Source organism: Schistocerca cancellata, chromosome 2, assembly GCF_023864275.1.
Source record: "Schistocerca cancellata isolate TAMUIC-IGC-003103 chromosome 2, iqSchCanc2.1, whole genome shotgun sequence".
NCBI lineage: Eukaryota > Metazoa > Arthropoda > Insecta > Orthoptera > Acrididae > Schistocerca > Schistocerca cancellata.
This window is the reverse complement of record NC_064627.1, coordinates 897,441,643-897,460,164: the sequence shown is the minus strand read 5'-3', so window position 1 is coordinate 897,460,164 and position 18,522 is coordinate 897,441,643.

The window sequence follows — 18,522 nt, the reverse complement described above, 5'->3', positions numbered from 1 at the left end:
CTTTCGCACGCTGCGCGAAAGATGGGAGAAAGTAGTTGACAGCGATGAGTATTACCCCTGACTATAACTCAATAGCCGCAGTTGCAAAATAGCACAATTACATTTAATTGCTACGTCTAATCATTAACCAATTACATTATCAGCAATGTTCTGCTATGTAACTATTTCCCACTCCCGGTACATGGTACTGGTACAACTCTATGTCCCTTTAAATCACAAGTTTTGCAAAGTGTCGGAACAAGATACTTCTGCCGACTATTACCCTTGAACTGAATTAAATCTGTCGGCTCTCTCGGCCTATACAAGGTAATTTCATCTACACATAACGAAGAACACAATTAATTCTTTCCATAACACATGATCATGTTTTCTCTTTCGAGTCACCCTATGTGACTGTTGTTGAGATTGGCGTGCTGAAACGTTCGCTCGAACCCTGACTGGCGTTTGACTGGAGCATTTCTGACCACCTGTTTGTAGGGGTTGCCAATGGCGTGCTGGAAACTCCTACTGTTTTGTCAGGGTGCAGCAGAGGAACTGTGTGATATCGTTAGACTCAATAAAACAGTGTTCAAAATTGTTACTTGTATTACTTTGTATACATGTCGTTGATGCGTGTCTATGATGGCTGATGTCAACGAAATCCATAGAGGAATCCAACAGTGGACTCATGGCTGCTGAGGACACTGCATCAGTCCAAAGTGGACACCCTGGTGCGACGGTTTGTCGCCCGCTAACGAGGTAGGCACGTTCCTACTGTAGTAATGCCTGGAGATGGCGGCGACCATGTGGAGTACTCAATCCTTCCCAGATCATTACCCGTGTTTGGTGGATGGCGATGGTGGACGTCGTGATGTCGTGGTGGATGCTGAACTTGGCCCGCTGGTATAGCAGGCCATCAGACTCGTGTGAAGCTGGAGTTTTAGGGTAGCTTCTGCCCTGGACTGGATGATGATGATAATGATGATGATGTTTGGTTTGTGGGGCACTCAACTGCGCGGTTATCAGCGCGTGTACAAATTCCCAACCTTCGCTCAGTCCAATCTCGCTACTTTCATGAATGATGGTGAAACGATGAGGACAACAGAAACACCCAGTCATCTCGAGGCAGGTGAAAATCCCTAACCCCGCCGGGAATCGAACCCGCGAGACCACGAGCTGCTGACCCCGGCCTGGAGCCATGTTGGTGGGCTCCTGGATTACCCCTTAGTGCTGGCTGCTGTGTTGACTTCAGTACTGGATGCTACTGCTCGCTGATCTTCTCGCGAGGCAGCAAGTGTAAGACCAACACTAGAAGAATCACACACACAAGATGTTACCATACCACAACCAGAGAATCGAGTGCGACAGACATGAATAGCATCGATTCTACCGATCGAGTGTTGGTGGAAGTAGAGTATGTATGTCGTCGAGTAGAGGCACCGCTGCACAGCATCATTCTTAATGAGTGAAACGGTTCTTTTGCTCTTCTCGAGTTTTCCGCCGTCTTCAGTTCGGCTACATTTGCTTATCGAATTAGTTACAACCTCTGTGCTGCTTAGTGAAACTCATGCTAGGCGTTGTTGCGTCCTGCCTAGCGTCTCTTACATAGCGTTACGAGAGTAACGAAGGTACTTCAGTCTGTACTCTTCTCACCGTTTTCTGCTGGGCTCGCTCGCAGTCGCACACAAGAGTATCGAGGTTGCTGTAAGCCTGAATAAGTAACGGTGCTGGAATGTTCCCTCTTTCCGGCTGACAGGTTGATACTTGTGTGTGACTGAGTTATGCCGGCTGTCCGAACTTGGAAAATTTTACTCCACCATTTCCTCATTAATCTGTCGCGTAACGTTATTGTGGAACATAATGAATCAAATACATTTGGCAAAAGATATGTTTAAAGATAGAGTAGCAGTGATTTTACTGAATGAAAATTTACACTCTGTTACAAACCTTGGCGACATCACCCAAACTCGGTATAAACGGTGAATATCGAAATATTTTGAAAGCGTAGAGACATGATACAGAATACCAATAAAAAGCTATTAGTTTGCTTATTCATAAAGTCACCAAAGTAATCAAAAATTAAAATCTATTAATTGACTCTATTTGAGACTTATTGACATGCTGTCTGCACTTGGTGATCTTCGGGTTAGCAGTGCTCCTCAGTACGCATAACAGCAGAAGTCAATGTGTATAGAGAATCGCTGAACCTAGTTATATAATTACATTTGAAGCAATTTTTTGAAGTACAAATGCTATTCATTGCGCACATTTCGACAGATGGAGCACAAAATAACGTATCACAATAATGATGTTACCAATATTCGGAAATAAGTGTGGGTTAAGTGCGAGCCGTGAAAAGAAAGAACCGGACTTTTGTTTTGCAGTCGAGCTACGCAGTATACTCTCGACCAGAAGATTAAATAAGCTACTCTTCCACACTATCTCTATATGAGATCGCAACGTAACCACTGCGAGAATACAGCATGTGCCACAAGTTTCATTTCTCCTTCAGTTCGACTCTGCACCTGTTGTTGTTGTGGTCTTCAGTCTAGAGACAGGTTCGATGGAGCTCTCCATGCTGCTCTTTCCTGTGCAAGCTTCTTCATCTCCCTGTACCTACTGCAACCTACATCCTTCTGAATCTGTTTAGTGTATTTCTCTCTTGGTCTCCCTCTACGATTTTTACTCTCCACGGTGCTCTCCAATATTAAATTGGTGATCCCTTGATGCCTACCAACCGATCCCTCCTTCTAGTCAAGTTGCGCCATAAACTCCTCCCCAATTCTATTCAATACCTCCTCATTAGTTATGTGATCTACCCATCTATTCTTCAGCATTCTTCTGTAGCACCACATTTCGAAAGCTTTTCTTCTCTTCTTGTCTAAACTATTTATCGTCCATGTTTCACTCACATACATGGCTACACTCCATACAAATACTTTCAAAACCGACTACCTGACACTTAAATCTATACTTGACGTTAAAATTTTTTCTTCTTCAGAAACGATTTCCTTGCCATTGCCAGTCTACATTTTATATCCTTTCTACTTCGACCATCGTCAGTTATTTTGCTCCCCAAATAGCAAAACTCATTTACTACATTAAGCGTTTCATATCCTAATTTAATTCCTGCAGCATCACCCAATTTAATTCGACTACATTCCATTATCCTCGTTTTGCTTTTGTTGATGTTCATCTTATATCCTCCTCTCAAGACACTGTCCATTCCGTTCAGCTGCTCTTCCAGGTCCTTTGCAGTCTCTGACAGAATTACAATGCCATCGGCGAACCTCAAAGTTTTTATTTCTTCTCCAAGGGTATTAATTCCAACTCCGAATATTTCTATTGTTTCCCTTACTGATTGCTCAATATACAGATTGAATAACATCGGGGGTAGTCTACAACCCTGTCTCACTCCCTTCCCAACCACTGCTTCCCTTTCATGCCCCTCGACTCTTATAACAGCCATCTGGTTGCTGTACAAATTGTAAATAGCATTTCGCTCCTTGTATTTGACCCCTGCCACCGTCAGAATTTGAAAGAGAGTATTCCAGTCAATATTGTCGAAAGCTTTCTCTAAGTCTACAAATGCTAGAAACGTAGGCTTGCCTTTCGTTAATCTATTTTCTAATATAAGTGATTCTGCTCTGTTAATCAGTTATCCGATTTACTCAAGTAATCCTTAGCATTCTTCTGTTGCACCACGTTTCCAGAGTTGTTTATTCTTGGCTGTATTGTTTACTGTACACGTTTCACTTGCCTAGATGGCTATAGTCCACATAAATACTCTCAGAAGAAACTTCCTAACGTTTAAATTTATATTTACTAACAAATTTCTCCGTTTTAGAAATGCTTTAGTTGCTGTTGCTAGTCTCGATTTTCCGATATTTGCTATCATTCTGAGGATAATTTTGATGGCCTTTCTTTGATTACTTCACTTTATATCCTCGGAGGAACAACTATTGGATCCAATCCATTGATACACGTGTGACCGTGAGCGGGATTTCCGGAAGACTTTATGAACTGCAGATCAGGAAGGATGTTTTGTTGGCAGTGTTAGGCTGAGGGCGAGGGGGAAGGGGGGAGGGGAATGGAGAAGGATGGCTTAGGTCTTAGCAAATCCAACCAATGTGCGGAATTCGAAAATGATTTCACTGAACCTGGGATTCATAGGTTTTGTCATGAAGTAGCAGGAACCTTCATAGTCGTCATCTTGTGATTGATGCCAGGACGTGATGTCGTTAGTAGCTGTAGTACGATCTTGAACACTGAGAGAGCCAGCGGGCAAGAAACAATGAAAGTATCTTGTATCAACTGAGCTGATCGTCTATGAAACCACACTGTTTAAAAAATTTTGAGATTGCTCCGAACACGCGGAATCTACGAGGGTGAATCAAATGTAAACGAGACTCTTGGCCCGACGCGGGCTTATTGAGATGTGGCCAGTCACGTTCCTGTCGGCGTTGGGCGTTGGTGTGAGGAGTGGGGGAAGCAATTGAGAGAGCAATCGTTATCGCTTCCGTCATCAACACAGTGTCTGAGCAAGGAGTACTTGTCTCAGTTACGCATTTAATTATTATCAAGCTGCTCGCTTTGAAAGGTTTGAAACCAGCTGAAATTCTCTGAAACATTCACGGAAAGAACGCTTCTAAGATCTCGAGTGTTTACTTGTCACAAGAACTCCGTGGAGGGTCACGAGCACTTTCTGAATGAGAGTCCGCCAGCCTTGCAGGCGACACTGACCGTGTGCAGAAACTTTTTGAGGGTGACTGCCGTATGACGGCAGCTGAGATTGCCACTGCGGTCGGAATAAGTTACGGCAGCACTTTCGCCATTATTATAGACGTTTAGAAAGTGTGCTCCAGGTCAGTTCCTATACGCATCCTCCGTAAGCCGCCACACGTGCATCGTTTTGGGTAGTTTGTACTACTGTTAATCGTTCCCTCTGCTGTTCCACTCGCAAATGATGGGGGGGGGGGGGGGGGGGGGGCAGAAACGTGGCTAGCACACTGGACTCATAATCGGAAGGACGGCGGATCAAACCCGCGTCCGACCATTCTGATTTAGGTTTTCCGTGATTTCCCTAAATCGCTTCAGGCGAATGCTGGGATGGTTCCTTTGAAAGGGCACGGCCGATTTCCTTCCCCATCCTTCCCTAATCCGAGCTTTTGCGCCGTGTCTAATGACCTTGTTGTCGACGGGACGTTAAGGACCGATCCCCTCCCCTCCCCCTCCTCCTCTCTTACGTCGTCTTCGGAATCCTTGACCCAGATGTAATCGTATGTTTGGAATAGTTAGAGAACTGTCCAGGAGGAAACGGGTCACGTCTAGCGCGACGTGGTGGGGAATTTTCTCACTATTCCGACGATTTGTTTATTAGGTTTTATCGTTTTCGCGATGGCGCACGGGTTTAACAGAAGCACTTACGCTGCAGCTACAACTGATATGCGGTTGTGACTTTAAGAGTCAAGTGTTTGTAAAGATTTAGCGTAAGACGGTGATGTTACTCGGCGACAGTTTCGTGTTTGACCGCGTTTCTACTACTTTTCCCAAGGGTGTACTGTACCAGGAAAACGACTTTGCAAGGTTTAACATAATTCTTTGCCTTCAGTTTGTTGCATAGAATTTAAGGTTGGAAACGCGCGGGTTCAATGTTTCACAGAAAAAGCTCTCGCCCGCATCTCGTGGTCGTGCGGTAGCGTTCTCGCTTCCCACGCCCGGGTTCCCGGGTTCGATTCCCGGCGGGGTCAGGGATTTTCTCTGCCTCGTGATGGCTGGGTGTTGTGTGCTGTCCTTAGGTTAGATAGGTTTAAGTAGTTCTAAGTTCTAGGGGACTGATGACCATAGATGTTAAGTCCCATAGTGCTCAGAGCCGTTTGAAAAAGCTCTCCTGCGAACCTTGCAGGACTAGCACTCCTGAAAGAAAGGGTATTGCGGAGACATGATTAGCCACAGCCTGGGGAATGTTTCCAGAATGAGATTTTTACTCTGCAGCGGAGTGTGCGCTGATATGAAACTTCCTGGCATATTAAAACTGTTTGCCGTACCGAGACTCGAACTCGGGACCTTTGCCTTTCGCGGGCAAGTGCTCTACTGGCAGAAGTAAGGCTGTGAGGACGGGGCGTGAGGCGTGCTTGGGTAGCTCAGTCGGTAGAGCACTTGCCCGCGAAAGCCAAAGGTCCCGAGTTCGAGTCTCGGTCCGGCACACAGTTTTAATCTGCCAGGAAGTTTCATCTCAGCGCACACTCCGCTGCAGAGTAAAAATCTCATTCTGGAATATGAAGCAAACCTACTCTTCCTTCCCCCCCCCCCCTCCCTCCCACAACAGGACTACGTCAGAATCGTAGCTAAAAGTGTCTAATTAACTGAGTTTGAAGGCTCAAAACATTCAGTGTCGTCACCATTCTGTCTGCGTCTTGAACTGTAGAGAATGACGGGCTTTCGAGTTTCAGAGCAGTTACAACCCATCCTTGGTGATACTGTATTGTACTGTCGTGTGACTAGGACACCCCGTCAGGTAGACTGTTCGCCGGGTGCACGTTTTTCGATTTGACGCCACTTCGCCAACTTGTGCGTGATGATGATTAGGGCAATACAACACCCAGTCCCCGAGCGGAGAAAATCTCCGACCCAGCCGGGAATCGAACCCGTTGCCCTTAGGACTGACACTCTGTCACGTTGACCACTTTTTTTCTTTTTTTTTTTGTGGGAGATGGGTCAGGTAGTGGAGTGGCGGAGGCAAGGCGTGCAGGGGTCGCAACCCGAGGCCTGGCCACGATGTCTCCTCCCTCCCATCCTGGGGATGTGGTACAAAGGATGTAGTTGGTGTATTATTGTGAATTTTGTATTAGTATTTTATTTATTTATTTTTAATTTTTTAATGTTTCTTGTATCGTTTTAACAGCAAGTAACTGAAAACTAGTAAGTACAATCGTTGCGTCGAGTTGGGGACCCACATAACTAAAAACATGCTTATAGTTTTAGCAAAAGGCATAAAGAAAGAGAGCAAAGTGCAGGGCTAAGGAAGTCATGAAACAAAACCTAAGGGTAGAATTCATACCACCATTAACCGGTGTTACATTTTGCACCGGATAGGAAACAAAAACTGCGAAGACCTTTTCGCTCCGGGGACAAAAAGAGGAAATGGGGAAAATACTGCTATAAGCTATAGAGTGAGAGGGTTCACGACGAAACTCTCCATCTGCTGTATCATCCAGGTATGACTTCTCGTAATGACCAAGGTAGATCCCACGTTGTACCGTGTAGTGTTCTATCATCGTCTTGTAATTTTAGCTTCTCTTACCCATGATGTTCCAGCTACGTGGAGGTTCGTGGAACGCACTCCTCAAACAATTGGAAAAATATTGTAGATACTTCGGGTTACGGAGGATCTTGCAATGTGGTTCCTGCAGATAGTTCCAAAAGTCTAAAGCAGGGGGGGGAATCGTTGCACGCGGCTCTTGAGCGCACAGCGCTGCCCGTGTGTTGTTCGCGTGCAGGCATCGGCCGGGGCTGTGGCGACAGCCGACAGGTTGCGGCAGTGTAGTGCCAGGCTAAGCTGCGGACGTTGATGCGAAGCGAGCACTATGTAGTGAACGTTGTATTTCAAGAAACGGAGAAGTGGAGATTTGCTATCTTTTAAAAAGTAATGGGAGAATCATTTTTTCTTTGTGCAAAAACGTGAAAATTCGAAATGTTTAATATGTGGCAGTATTCTCGCTGGTCAACGGAAATTTGTATTGAAGGCCATTATTATAAATTTCACAAGGACGAGTACAATTTATTGTCGGATTCTGAGCGGATGGGGAATTGACTGAGTTTAAGAAGAACGATCTGACGATACCAGATGAATCTGTCGTAGTTGGCCGGCCGGAGAGGCCGAGCGGTTCTAGGCACTACAGTCTGGAACCGCGCGACCACTGTGGTCGCAGGTTCGAATCCTGCCTCGGGCATGGATGTGTGTGATGTCTTTAGGTTAGTTAGGTTTAAGTAGTTCTAAGTTCTAGGGGACTGATGACCACAGCAGTTAAGTCCCATAGTGCTCAGAGCCATTTGAATTTGTCGTAGTTGCTGTTGTCACGAGAGATCTGCGATTTTCTCTCGTCATGTCTCTCATCTAACTGATTTAACATTTTATGGAGCACTGTTTTCAAGTTTTCAGGACGACAACGATAATAGCCCAGGGGTATGTGCAAGTTATAAGACTGCGCTTAATATAGCGAGAGCTGGAAAACCATTTGCTGAATTAATAAGTCTCGGTTAAGAGCAAACATCAGTGATGAAAATTTACGTAACTGTTTGTGTTTGTCTGTATGTAGAAATTTTGTTCCAGATATTAAACGTATTGTAAACGCCACCTGTGATAATTAAATAAAACGTATCATAGGTAATAGGTACTCTTTCAAACCATGATTTCTTTCAAGCACTCCTACTAACCTTATTCATTCACTCAATAAAGCAAGCTAGGAAACAAAACGCATTACAGAGGAAGGAGCGGACAGAAGGTATGGTGGGGATGGGAGATAAGCGGGTGGCTAGCTTGCCCCTGTGTGCACGCGGAACACCTGTTAACTGCACGCGTGCAAGTGCACCGCACATGTGCAGGATTCCTGCCCGCCCCTGGTCTAAAGTGTCCTTAGTGCCGTCTTGAAACAAATAATGCACCGTATGTCCACGAAGCCACGTCATGGCATTAGTTTTCGTGCGTGGGTAAAACGTCTCATCCAGGATTAAGATAGTGTTGGGGTCGATATGATTCGGCGTTCCTCGACGAAGGTATGCCGACATTTGCCTCACTTAGTGCCACACTGCTGTAGACTCGCCACAGCTAAGACGGTGTTCATTATTCTCTTGAACGCCACAGGTCGTGCACGTGGGTGAGTCTACCATATGGATTGCATGTAGCCTTGATCTGGTCACCTGCTTAACGTTGACAGTGATATACCACATCGCCGTGACGTCAGTGTCCAGTGTTACGTGGTGAATTGTCCTCCACACTACTCGCCAGTTGACGTTTGGGTGCTTCCTCTCCACGACGTTATCGGGTCGTCCACGTTGCAAGACCCGATAAACCGTCTTTGCCGTCGCCAGTTGAGTCGCTGGTAAGGGAAGTCGAACGTAACTGAGTTCGAGGTAAAAGAAACCGATGTAGAAGAGCGAAGAGGGGACGTGGTGTATCGGCACAGGTGGCAACAGGGAGGGCGGTGCTAGTTCTTCTATTAACAAACTCGTCAGACTGTCCGGACGGCGGCGCCATAGTTTGACTAATGTGCTCACAGATAGGGCGACCGCTCTGTCATGAACGTGATAAAGGCCAAGCCCTCCCCGATCCGGGGGAAGGGTGAGAGTCTCATATTTGATCTTGAAAAGCATTCCTGAACTCACGAAGGACCCAAAAGCCGCAAGTATACGGCGAGCTAACACCACCGGTACAGGTAATATCTGGGCGATGTGCGGAACACGTGACGCTAAATGTGTTGACATACTGGGTCCGTTGGACGATGTCCAGGGCTCGTAGGCGGTTGCTGGCAATCCCAGTCCGAATATTTCGTAAAAGCCGTCGAAAGTTGTGAGCAGCGGTTCGTCGTATATCGTTTGTAAAATCAATGCCGAGACATTTCAAAGTATCTCTGAGCTGTAACGGGGTGACACTGTCCTCAGACAATCCGATCCCGATGTTCATCGCCGCCGATTTTGCAACGTTGATACGACTACCAGTGGCCATGCTATATGTCGCTATCCAATTCAGTGCGCTAGCGGTGTCGTCGCCGTTGCGGATGACAATCACCAGGTCGTCAGCGTACGCTTTACATAGGAAAGTCTGGCCTCGTAACGTCATACCCGTTAGTCGTTGGCGCAGACCGCATAGGAGTGGTTCCATGGAGACAGAGTAAAGTAAAGTGGACAGAGGGCACCCTTGGCGTATCGATCGAGAAATGGTGAGCGGCTGCGTAGGTCGGCCGTTGACGATCACCTTGGATGTCACGCCACGGAGTAGTCGCATGACGACAGTGACGAATATCTGTGGGTACCGCATATGTTGGAGGACCGCTACCAAATACTCGTGGTCCACTCGGTCGAAAGCTTGACTGAGATCGACTGCCGCCAGTGCACCCTTCAGACGACATGCCCTCGCCAGTCAGATCAAGTCACGATATTCACTGAGTGCTGTTTGAATATTATTGTCGCCTCCTAATGACGTTTAATCGGGTGAGATAACGTTTCGTAAGTTCTGGTGTATCCGCGCCGCCAACAGTCTAGAAAAGATCTTAAAGTCGCAGTTCAGTAGCGTCAACGGGCGGTAGTCCTGCAGCCGTGAGCCACCGGACGGTTTGTGAATAGGAATAATCATCCAGAATGAGATTTTCACTCTGCAGCGGAGAGTGCGCTGATATGAAACTTCCTGGCAGATTAAAACTGTGTGCCCGACCGAGACTCGAACTCGGGACTTTTGCCTTTCGCGGGCAAGTGCTCTACCATGGAGACTCGAACTCGGGACTTTTGCCTTTCGCGGGCAAGTGCTCTACCATGGTAGAGCACTTGCCCGCGAAAGGCAAAGGTCCCGAGTTCGAGTCTCGGTCGGGCACACAGTTCTAATCTGCCAGGAAGTTTCAGGAATAATCATCCCTTCCACAAGGGCCGCAGGGAGCGGCACTTCCGGGGAAGGTAGTTCGCGACAGATGTCCGTCCATCGGATGGCTAATAAATATTGAAAAGTCCTGTAAAATTCCAAGGGGAGGCCAACAGGACCCGGAGACTTTTTGACAGCTCCTTTTTTAATGGCATCGATCACTTCTTCCGTAATTTCTTCCATCAAGGCCGCTTCCATTGCCGGGGTGACAGTGCCGTAAATTGTCTGAGAGACGTCCTCCAGTGCTTTCGGATCAGGGGTCTGAGCGGAACAGAGCTGGAAATAATGATCGCAGAACGCTTTGTTTATGTCTTGTTGCGTGGTGAGGCGGCGACCGTCCTCCGTGTCGATGAAGCGTATCAGCGCTCGTTGGCGTCGTTTACGTTCACGAAGTACATGGAACATCGACGGGCCATAGCTCGGTATCCGATCCTGCGTCCTCGAGTGGATGACCGCCCCCTCTAGGTGGCGCCGCATATTAGCGATGTTCTGAGCCTTAGCACGGTGGACCGCCGTTTATCGTTCCGGAGACGGCGCCATAGCATCGCAGCCGCGCAGTACCCTGAAGTAAAAGTCTAGTGTATGTCTACGCCAATAAGCGTGGTCACGACCGTAGGCTATCAACGTTCGCCTCAGTACCGGTTTGGCGCAGTCCAACCACCAGCGGATCGTTGTGGGATATGCACGGAGGCAATTTTCACACGAATGCCACGTATCGTCAACGGCTTGGCGGCAATCCGGGTACGACAGGTGAGCGATGTCTAATTTCCACGGGCTGCTGCTTCTCCACTCTTGTTGCAGGGTGACGGCACAGATGTAAGATGAGTGGTCCGAGAAAGCTGCAGGCCACAGTTCCGCATCCTGTGTTCCAGCGGCGAGCGAGCGTGAGACATGAATCCGGTCGATGCGACTGGAAGAGTGACTAGTGAAGTGTGTGAATCCCGGTCGGTGGTCGTGAAGATGTTCCCAAGTGTCGACCATCTGCAGGTCTCGAATTAGCGTCTGGAGTTCCGGGCACGCATTATGTCGTTTGAGTTGGTCTCTGGGCGCCAGTACGCAATTGTAGTCACCTCCAAACACCAGTTGGTCGTGGCGGCCTTGGAAGAGCGGGACGACGTCTTCCACAAAGAATCGTGAACGTTCACGACGTTAGTCCATCCCGGAAGGTGCGTAGATATTGATAAGGCGGACACCCAGTACTGTGAGTGCCATTCCTCTTGCCTCAGGCAGAAAGGATATCGTCCGCCACTATCCCTTCTCGAAGAAGTACAGCGACACCGCTGCCTGTAGGAGAAGCTGGAGAGACGCAAGCATCGTAACCGTACATGCCTGGGAAGTCGTCGACGTACGCTTCTTGGAGAAGGGCTATATCGATGGAAGCAGAATTCAACATATCCTGAAGCAAGGATAACCTAGCGCGCGTCCTTATAGTGTTGATGTTTATAGTCGCAACGCGGTAAGTTTGAGGTCTATCCATAGCGCCCGTGTTGGCCATCAATACCCTTGTAAGGCTGTCTCGTCACTGTATCTGATGGCGGGAAAGGATCAACACTGGTGGGGTAAATTCCCCCGCGTGTCGTCCGACACAATGGGCAAGGAATTCTCCTCAGTGTCGTCCGCCCAGTCGCCATGAAATACCATCGGCTGTTGGTGGCTGTTTGTGGCTGCTGCGGCACTCGACGCTGCCTCCATCAGCTCTACTGGCTGGGAATCGGCAGCGGCTGTCTGCTTGTGATCCTGCTGTTCTGTGGGGTCGGACGGACTGAAGCCGTCACCATGGCGATCTGTTGGTTGAGGTGTTACTGCAGCCTCTGTACCGCCGGTACCGTCGTCGGAGTGTCCACAGTCCATGTCAGACGATCGCTGCAAACACTCGTCCGATGGAGCACGCCGCCGTCTGTTTCCGCGGGGAACGCTGTTTACGGACGTGTGTTTCAGTATCCGAATGTGGGTGGATTTCTTCAGCTTTTCCGCCGTCTGGAAGAAAAGCCGCTGTCGGCACAACCCGTGGGTCAATGTCCATCCTGGCATCCATGCCTTCTTGCAAGGTCTGTCGGTGATTGTCTTCAGGTGGGGCCGATGTTGTAGAGGCAGGATCCGGTACTGAAGAATCCATCATGGTCTCGCTATCGGGGGCGGCTATCGGACTAATGTGGTCAGCATCGGAAAGGGTTGCTGTCCGTGCACCCTCGGCGTAATTGAGAGGAATGGTCGTCACGATAGAAGGAGTTATAGATTCACCTGTCGGGATTCGAGTAAGCCGTCGTCGGAGGCAATCCGACCGGACGTGCCCTTCTTGGCCACAACCGGAGCAAGTGCGTGGCTGACCGTCATCGTAATGATCGCCCCACATCCACCGATGACGAGATATGATGGTACATGTTTGGTCAGTTCAATTTTGATCTGTCGTACCCCGTTAAGAACGGGGTACGTTGTAAAGGTGGTCCATTTTTCGGCCATATGGCTGACCACTCTGCCGTAAGGCTGGAAAGCTGCGGTGACTACGTCCGGTGGTACTTCAAAAGGGTGTTCGAAGACGCGTATCGTACGGAGGCCAAACCCCGCGTGATCGATAGAGACCGCCCCAATATGGCCATCAGAATGTTTTAATTTAAGATCGTTCGCATGTGCGCACACGATTCTGTTGCACACCCCGTCACTTACTAACTGAACATAGACAATACTGCTCGTGATAGAGATGGATACCAATTATGTCCCGTGGTTCAATTTTAACTACGACCCGTAGAAAACGTTCCACTTCAAAACCTCGCGGTCGTGCATGATCGGGTTGAAAACTGATCTTGATGGTGGTTTGTCTGTATGAATGTGCCATGATGCGTCGGTAGTGATGGACTCTAAACTAGCGACAACGAAGTAGTAAACAAGTACGGGCACTCGCGACCGCGCAGACGGGACGTATACAAGACATACTCACCGCAGCGCTGCGGAAAACAGACTGCCCACTCAGCCACCGGGGGCGGACATCCATGGCGATGAAGGTGGGCTGATCGACTCATCGCATTCGGGCGAGGCGTACGTACGTGTGGCGTAGCGGCAGGCGACTTGGGTATCTTCGGAGATGCAGGGAGCAGGTGTGCTGCCAGCATCCGCCCAATCAGGAACTTCATCCGACAGACTGCTAGGTATCTGTGATCCGGCTGCGAGAGGCATGCCACCGCAGCGTCCTAGCCCCCTAGAAGTCATAGGCCATCGTTCAGGTCGATCCCGATGTCTAGTGTTGGCTACTGCATCCAAGAGCGCAATATGGGTACCACGAGTAAGCGCTGTTGTGCAGAGCCACACAAGACTGCAGAGGACCTGGGCGAGCCACGCCCGTTCTATACCACTGGTGTCATGCATGGCCTCGTCTGCTGGTGGGCTGCTTGGCATCGCAGTATCTGCCACCCATGACCCACGACAACAGATGTCACCGGCGGATCGGGGAATCAGCGCTTTCTGTAATCGGCTGCGTTTCAAAGCAGACAGAGCGGCCCTGAGGATGGCTTGACTGTTGTACAGCACTGCTTGAATAAACATTTGTCAATACTACAAATGTTTGACTGGACACCCGGACGTCAATATACCCTCTCGCGCATCATTTCTCTCACCCAACCTGACGCATAGCGGCCGGAATAGGCCGAACATTACAAAAAGAATAAAGTAACACTCTTGAGTTCCTGCTTTAAGTACTCTGTTACTGCCAAGATTGACAGACGGACAGGTTTCGCAGGCGATAACAAATCATAATCAGTTCTTCTGTTGCAAGAACACACAAACAGCACACCAGTTAAGCTCGGATCTGTACAGATGATGTATGTGCCTTATAAGTTACGAATACCAGTCGCACGAATGGGGCACTTGACTGCGCTATACAGAAAGAAAATATACAAATGCGAAGCACTCAGATACATAACAAACACAACCACGGAATGAACACTAAAACATGAAATGCTTGCCAAGAATGAGATGGCTGAAAACCGTCTGTGAACATCTTTCAGACGCCTGCAGCGAAGTTTCGACCTTGCCGTGCAGAAACTTCAGTGAATGCGCGGCAAAACGCTACTCGTTAACACCGTTCCTCACGGTGCCCCACACTCCGATAAATAGCTGGTATAACCCGTACACTGCAATACACAGCGCCAAGCGAAGATCACCATGCCACATTGCGGTAATATGGTTTTTGACTTCTGTTTGCAGATATCAGTAAGCGCAAACTCAATATTTCTTTTCTGTAGTCCTGATCTCTGCAATTTCTGTTTAAAGTGGGTTGGATATCTTCAACGGTTTGTACTGATGTGCTATTTTTTTGTACCTATGTCAAATGTGCTGCCTCTGATCCCAGTGTAGATTGTTTCACTGCCCTGGAATTGAGTTGATAGCTACCGCATTATCGGTATCTGTCTGGTTTTGATTTTAGTTTAGGGACGTGTTTTGGTATTGAGTTATTAGTTTCGTAGGTTATGTTCATACCCTGTTTTTTAATATATTACCTGTTTTCCTTTCGGCAGGTTACTGCATGCCATTTTCTTGACATTGTGCTTCTCGTATGTGTTCACGTGGTTTGCTTTGTTTCTTTCATCGTCTGTTTCTTTATTTTTCTGTTAAATAAGTCTACTGGCGTTTTTCTCTGTTAAGCTTGTCTTCAAAGAAACGCTACTAGACAAACGTAACAGAAATATAAAGGCAAAAAGAGAAAGATATGAAAATCATAAAAATCAGTAAAGACAGGTAGGTCCTCTTTTTCCAAGGAAACTTCTATGCACACAAAAATTAACACACAACAATAATAACTCAATGGCCAAATAAATATTGGAAACACGACATTGTACAAAATAATTGAAGACATTTTCCCTCCCCCCCCCCCAGCCCACTCCCTCCAAATAAACTTCACCTCTTGCTCCTTACCCTTGTCCATCTCAGTCCCCATCTCAGGTTCTCTCTGTTTCATTTTCAGCTTCATCACTACTCCTTCATTGCTCTTACACACTAAATAAATACATAGCAATATAATTAAATGGAGTAACACACAAATGAAAAAACTATAGAAAAATTACCGTTTCAAATGCAAGAGAAACTAAAGGCAAAGTTGGCAATATTACGTAAAACCCACGATACAACTTCAACCAGACGGATAGACGGTTTCTGTACAAATTGTAAATAGCATTTCGCTCCTTGTATTTGACCCCTGCCACCTTCAGAATTTGAAAGAGAGTAATCCAGTCAATATTGTCAAAAGCTTTTTCTAAGTCTACAAATGCTAGAAACGTAGGCTTGCCTTTCGTTAATCTATTTTCTAAGATAAGTGATTCTGCACCTGTTAATCAGTTATCCGATTTACTCAAATAATCCTTAGCATTCCTCTGTAGCACCACATTTCCAGAGTTGTTTATTCTTGGCTGTATTGGTTACTGCACACGTTTCACTTGCCTAGAAGGCTATAGTCCACATAAATACTCTCAGAAGAAACTTCCTAACGTTTAAATTTATATTTGCTAACAAATTTCTCCGTTTTAGAAATGCTTTAGTTGCTGTTGCTAGTCTCTTTTTTCCGATATTTGTTATCATTCTGAATATAATTTTGATGGCCTTTCTTTGATTACTTCACTTTATATCCTCGGAGGAACAACTATTGGATCCAATCCATTGATAAACGTGTGACCGTGAGCGGGATTTCCGGAAGACTTTATGAACTGCAGATCAGGAAGGATGTTTTGTCGGCAGTGTTAGGCTGAGGGGGAGGGGAAAGGGGGGAGGGGATTGGAGAAGGGTGGCTTAGGTCTTAGCAAATCCAACCAATGTGCGGAATTCGAAAATGATTTCACTGAACCTGGGATTCATTGGTTTTGTCATGAAGTAGCAGGAACCTTCAGAGTCGTCATCTTGTGATTGATGCCAGGACGTGATGTCGTTAGTAGCTGTAGTACGATCTTGAACACTGAGAGAGCCAGCGGGCAAGAAACAATGAAAGTATCTTGTATCAACTGTGCTGATCGTCTATGAAACCACACTGTTTAAAAAATTTTGAGATTGCTCCGAACACGCGGAATCTACGAGGGTGAATCAAATGTAAACGAGACTCTTGGCCCGACGCGGGCTTATTGAGATGTGGCCAGTCACGTTCCTGTCGGCGTTGGGCGTTGGTGTGAGGAGTGGGGTAACAATTGAGAGAGCAATTGTTATCGCTTCCGTCATCAACACAGTGTCTGTGCAAGGAGTACTTGTCTCAGTTACGCATTTAATTACTATCAAGCTGCTCGCTTGGAAAGGTGTGAAACCAGGTGAAATTCTCTGAAACATTCACGGAAAGGACGCTTCTAAGATCTCGAGTGTTTACTTGTCACAAGAACTCCGTGGAGGGTCACGAGCACTTTCTGAATGAGAGTCCGCCAGCCTTGCAGGCGACACTGACCGTGTGCAGAAACTTTTTGAGGGTGACTGCCGTATGACGGCAGCTGAGATTGCCACTGCGGTCGGAATAAGTTACGGCAGCACTTTCGCCATTATTATAGACGTTTAGAAAGTGTGCTCCAGGTCAGTTCCTATACGCATCCTCCGTAAGCCGCCACACGAGTATCGTTTTGGGTAGTTTGTACTACTGTTAATCGTTCCCTCTGCTGTTCCACTCGCAAATGATGGGGGGCAGAAACGTGGCTAGCACACTGGACTCATAATCGGAAGGACGACGGATCAAACCCGCGTCCGACCATTCTGATTTAGGTTTTCCGTGATTTCCCTAAATCGCTTGAGGCGAATGCTGGGATGGTTCCTTTGAAAGGGTACGGCCGATTTCCTTCCCCATCCTTCCCTAATCCGAGCTTTTGCTCCGTGTTTAATGACCTCGTTGTCGACGGGACGTTAAGGACCGATCCCCTCCCCCACCCCCTCCTCCTCTCTTACGTCGTCTTCGGAATCCTTGACCCAGATGTAATCGTATATTTGGAATAGTTAGAGAACTGTCCAGAAGGAAACGGGTCACGTCTAGCGCGACGTGGTGGGGAATTTTCTCACTAGTCCGAAGATTTGTTTATTAGGTTTTATCGTTTTCGCGATGGCGCGCGAGTTTAACAGAAGCACTTACGCTGCAGCTACAACTGATATGCGGTTGTGACTTTAAGAGTCAAGTGTTTGTAATGATTTAGCGTAAGACGGTGATGTTACTCGGCGACAGTTTCGTGTTTGATCGCGTTTCTACTACTTTTCTCGAGGGTGTACTGTACCAGGAAAACGACTTTGCAAGGTTTAACATAATTATTTGCCTTCAGTTTGTTGCATAGAATTTAAGGTTGGAAACGCGCGGGTTCAATGTTTCACAGAAAAAGCTCTCCTGCGAACCTTGCAGGACTAGCACTCCTGAAAGAAAGGGTATTGCGGAGACATGATTAGCCACAGCCTGGGGAATGTTTCCAGAATGAGATTTTTACTCTGCAGCGGAGTGTGCGCTGATATGAAACTTCCTGGCATATTAAAACTGTGTGCCGTACCGAGACTCGAACTCGGGACCTTTGCCTTTCGCGGGCAAGTGCTCTACTGGCAGAAGTAAGGCTGTGAGGACGGGGCGTGAGGCGTGCTTGGGTAGCTCAGTCGGTAGAGCACTTGCCCGCGAAAGGCAAAGGTCCCGAGTTCGAGTCTCGGTACGGCACACAGTTTTAATATGCCAGGAAGTTTCATATCAGCGCACACTCCGCTGCAGAGTAAAAATCTCATTCTGGAATATGAAGCAAACCTACTCTTCCTTCCCCCCCCCCCCCCCTCCCTCCCACAACAGGACTACGTCAGAATCGTAGCTAAAGGTGTCTAATTAACTGAGTTTGAAGGCTCAAAACATTCAGTGTCGTCACCATTCTGTCTGCGTTTTGAACTGTAGAGAATGACGGGCTTTCGAGTTTCAGAGCAGTTACAACCCATCCTTGGTG